Genomic DNA, 5181 nt, shown 5'->3' with positions numbered 1-5181 from the left:
CATGACGCGCAGGAAGTCCCGCCCCCGTGGTTGACGTCCCGTCCTAGCCGCGTTCCTCACCACTCAGGGGGAGTGGCGCGAAATGGGGGCTCCGCCTCTCGGGGCGGAGCGTGGGGACGGCCGGTGCAGGGTGTAGTGACCGGATCGCGGCACTCGGGGCGAGGTGGGGGAGGGGGGCGGGCACTCCTGTGCCTCGGAGTCGGGCGGTGGGTCGGGAAGACGACGGTCGTTTCTGCACGGCTTCCGCCTCCGCTACAGTTCCTTGGCATTTAACTCTTCGCTCTGAACTTTCTCACTTCCGTTCCCTTGTGTTTTGTTAGCCTTTTCTTTTTTTTCTTTCTTTTTTTTTTTTTTGTGGTATGCGGGCCTCTCACTGTTGTGGCCTCTCCCATTGCGGAGCACAGGCTCCGGACTCGCAGGCTCAGCGGCCATGGCTCACAGGCCCAGCCGCTCCGCGGCATGTGGGATCCTCCCGGACCGGGGCACGAACCCGTGTCCCCTGCATCGGCAGGCGGACTCTCAACCACTGCGCCACCAGGGAAGCCCAGCCTTTGCTTTTTTTAAAAACTAAAACGGAGGGTGGTCGTGGCCCAGGCTTTGAAAATAGTCACCCAGATCTGAGTTTGAGTGCGATTCTAGCGCTTAGTTTATTAACCTCCCTAAGCCTCGGGTTCTCGCCCCGAAGAGGTGAGAAATACCTGGTGTACAGGGCCTGGTGCGTGATAGCTGACAAAAATTGGTGCCTATTAATTAACATTTTTTAAATCATCACAATAATTATCAGCAATACCTGTTCTGTTAGCATCGCAGAGGATCAATAATAACCAAGCATAAATCACTCAAAGCCTAAGTGGCATAATCCTTTCCGGGGTAATTTGGCAAATTGCGCCAAGAGCCCTAAAAGGGGGCCTATTTCTGTACTAGAATGTTCACTTCTGAGAATTTATTCCAAGGAAAAACAGACGTAAACCGGATGCTCATTGCAGAATTATTTCAAAAAGTGGAAACAACTTAAATGCCTAATAAGAGTAAATGGCTAACTCAATTAGACTTTATCAATTGTGTGAACATTATTACCATGTTATTCCTGTACTCAAGAAGAATCAAATACTATAGAAGAATATTAACAAATTAGTACTGGATGCCTACTGTGTGTCAAGTATTATTCCATATTTGCATTGTCCATTGCAGCCACTTGCCATACGTGGCTGTTAAGAGCTTGAGATGTAGTCTGAACTGAGGTGGGCTGGAAGGGTAAATTACACAGTGGCTATTGCAGAATTCGTTTGAAAAAATGAATGTGAGATACCTCATTTTAAAATAGTAACAACATGTTAGGGAAGGACTGTTTAGGTTAAGTAAAATATAAGATTAAAATTAATTTCATCTTTATGTTTTTACTTTATTAATGTGGCTACTACAACATTCAGCATTCTATATGGGGCATGCAATATATAATTATATACGTCTATTGGACAGCGGTATTCCATTTACTGGATATATGGTGGTAAACAAGACAGTTTTTGACCTCCTAAAATGAGCACCACTGAGTAGAGTGCAGACAGTAAATAACATCATTGTACACCATGGTAAGCTCTTTGCAGAAAACATAGCAGGGTAAGGGCCAGAAAGTGTGTTTATATTGAGGGTGGTTATTTTAGACAAGATTCGTCCTCCAGAAAGTGGATGTGGGAGGAATTAAGATATTTGTGGATAGAAGGGTGGGGAGATAGCAGGGGTGTCTTCTAGGAGAAGTCAGGGATGGATTAAGGCTGATAAATCAATTGGGTCCTGGTGGAGTCTTTGCCAGAGGGAAGAAACCACATCAGAGAAGGAAGGGAAGAGAGAAGAGGGGTAAGATACCAGGGAGAAAGAGCTTAGGGGGCCCCTGGTAAAAGCAGAACAAAGCAGGCCTGGAGTGGATGTGTTTCAGGTCGAGTAGTTACTGGACTACTATGATTTATATACAATAGTACTATGAGTGTGTGTATATATTCTCTCTCTCTGGGTGTAAGGTGTTCAGAGTCGAAAGGGAGACCCACCAGGCCAGGGGCTCAAATTCCACCTACATTGTAGGTCCAGACTCCCCGGTTTGATGCCTTGGCACACATGGTCCAAGATGGTGCTTTACTGCACCTTCTAGCGGGTGGGAAGGCAGAAAGGTGAAGCCAGGGCATTCCACTTCCGTCTAAAGTATGATTTCTCCACCTTGGCATAATTCACATTTGAGGCTTGATAATTCTGTGTTCTGGGAGCTCTCTTGTGTGTTGTAGGATGTTTAACAGCATCCCTGGCTTCTACCCACTAGATGCCAGTAGCATCATCCCCCAGTTTTGACAGCCAAAAATGTCCCCAGACATTGCCAAATGTCCCCTGGGGGCAAAATGATCCCCCCCCCCCCCGGCGGTTGACATCACGTCCGCACCACGTTCCGTCCGCACCCCAGCAGTTAAGAACCACTGCTTTAACTACTAAGTTTCCTACAACACTTCTGCTCAAATCCCGCTGATGCCCAGAACTTCATCACTCAGCCATCCTAAGGGTAAAGGAATCTTGGCACTGTCTGCCTGCCAGGTACCCAGCTAAAAGCGAGCTCAAGAAGGCGGCGAGAAGCTCGCTGATTCTCCCACACCCTGGTTGCTACAGGGAATGGAAATTCCATAGCTGATTGAGGAGGTGGCCCTGTTTTTTTCATCTTCCAGGCAGAGTTTTCATCATCATTCATTGTAATTCATCTGCATGAAAATATTGATGGTGAAGAAAACCAAGCACTTAAAAAGTAACAATTGTTACTCCAGAGAGCTGACCACGGAGAGAAACTGGATTCTGAAATGGAGGCTGGAGGTTGGATTTTTGACTTGTGTTTTGGCGCCATCTGGTGGAAATACAGAAACCCTACCGTTCCTCACCCACTTGTCTGGTATTTTCTTTCATTAGTCTCAGCCCTAAACCTCAAATTATAAATAACCCTTAACTGGATTTTAGCAAAGTTTTAAAGAGTCCTTTAAGAGGAGGGACTCTTTAAAGCAGGGTTTCTCACCCTTGGCATGACTGACCTTCTGAGGTCCTTTGTACTGTAGGATTTTTAGCAGCATCCTTGACCTCTATCCACTGGAGGCCAGTAGCACCATTTGTGACAACTAAACATTGCCAAATCTTCCTTGGTGGGGGGACAAATTCGCCCCCAGTTGAGAACCATTCCTTGAAAGAGAGTATCTAAATTCCACCATCTATGAAGCCATATGCCATGGCAATCTCATGTCAGTGAATCCTGGGAGTGGGAGCGGCATGCCTGGGAGGGATGGGAAGACAGTGCTGGGAGAAAACTCCAGCTCTAGCCGCAGCATGACACGTTCTGTTGTGGACACTCTGGACAGCTCTGCTTCTGCTTGTCCCAAGAGCTGGAGATGAGGTTGACTGAGAGATGCCAAGAGGCCTGGTGAGAGGGTGTAGCCTTTCTTTAAACCCCATGGCGATGAAATCTACAGACGCCAATGCCTAAAGCCGGAAGTAGCTCAGAATCATCCCAGAGTGTGACACTCAGCCCAGAGTCCCCCTTAGGGACGCGCAGGTGTGGACGGTCCCACCAGGTTTGGGAAGCCATAGCTAATCTTGTGGGGCTCTGTGGATCCCTCGGGCACCCCTCTGTCACCTGAGTACTGTGGAGAAACTGGTTGGGAGCCAGTTCCGTTGCCTGGAAACAGTCCCGAGTCTTTTCCTGGAAGCTGGGAAAAGGAAAGGTCAATTTCCCAGGAGCATCCCCTAGCACACCCGACTTCTGGCCCCTCTGAGGTCTCTCCTCCAATTTCCTTTTGATTTCGATTCCTTCGAAAGTCCCTGTCCCACCACCCACACTCTCCCTTTCAGTGGAGGACAAAATGAAGATGCCCAGGTGCGGATTCCATCACTTCAAAATATATTGCCATCTGAACTCCGCATTCACTGTCCTCTTGTTTTAGAGAAAGAGTATCTTGGCTTCGGCCTAAGCTGGTCCATTCTTTTATTCCCTGGATCCAGGCCCGCGTCATCACAGGCACCTCGCTCCCTCAGTTATGCACCTCTCTCTTATATCAGCATCCCTCTCTTCCCTTCCCCGTCAGCAGCAACCTCACTCAGGCTCCTTGATCTTTACAATAGTCTTGGTTGATTTTTCATCTCTTGCTCCATCCTGTCCTTTCTGCTTCTCTTTTTCGTCCTGCTTCTGTAATAAGTGGGTGACTTTGTTTCTCTTCCCTTCTTTCCACTCAACTCACTTCCATTTCTCTTCTGGCGCATCCGTTACAGGACAACTGTCTGACCCAGGCTCCCTGCAGACTTTTTCCTATTTACTCTCCACTCTCATTTGGCCTCTCTGCAGTGTTTCATACTATTGATCATGCCTCTTTCTTTGCAATTACCACTTTTTCCCTCCCCATACTGCAAAAGTAACCTGGGATCAATGCACAAAACACAAGAAGGAAACAAACACAAGAACAAAAACACAAGGCTAGAAAAACACATGTGCTTAAGCATGAAGGAAAACAACAAGAGACACTCCCACCACTTAAAAGTAACCACTCTTACTTCCGCCCAGGTGAGGGAGGGCTGACGCCGAGTCTGCCCGGCCCGCTCCGGGCTCCCACCGGCGCCGCCGCCGGACCAGCTCAGCCATCTACCCTCAGATTGTTCAGCCAACTTTGATTTTTCTAGGAAAGGTTTATTGGTGTTCACGGATGGTGCCATTACTAATGGGAATGCCCATAGGTCCTCTAATAACTTGGCTGTATCTGGGTTGTTTCCTTGGACCCCAATGTTGGGAAATGAAGATTTTAACTCAATCATGCAACAGATGGCTCAGGGCCGGCAAGTTGAATATATAGATATAGAACGGCCCTCAACTGGAGGCCTTGGATTCAGTGTGGTGGCCTTCAGAGGTCAAAATCTGGGAGAAGTCGACATTTTCGTGAAGGAAGTGCAGCCAGGGAGTATAGCTAGCAGGGATCAAAGGTTAAAGGAAAATGACCAAATATTGGCTATTAATCACACACCACTGGATCAGAACATTTCCCACCAGCAAGCAATTGCATTGTTACAACAAACCACTGGATCTTTGCATCTGGTTGTGGCCAGGGAACCAGTCCACACAAAAAGCAGCACTTCTACCGGCCTAACTGATGCAAGTCTGCCTGAAACAGTTAGTTG

Source organism: Lagenorhynchus albirostris, chromosome X, assembly GCF_949774975.1.
Source record: "Lagenorhynchus albirostris chromosome X, mLagAlb1.1, whole genome shotgun sequence".
Taxonomy (NCBI): domain Eukaryota; kingdom Metazoa; phylum Chordata; class Mammalia; order Artiodactyla; family Delphinidae; genus Lagenorhynchus; species Lagenorhynchus albirostris.
Note: the sequence above shows the minus strand (reverse complement) of the source record.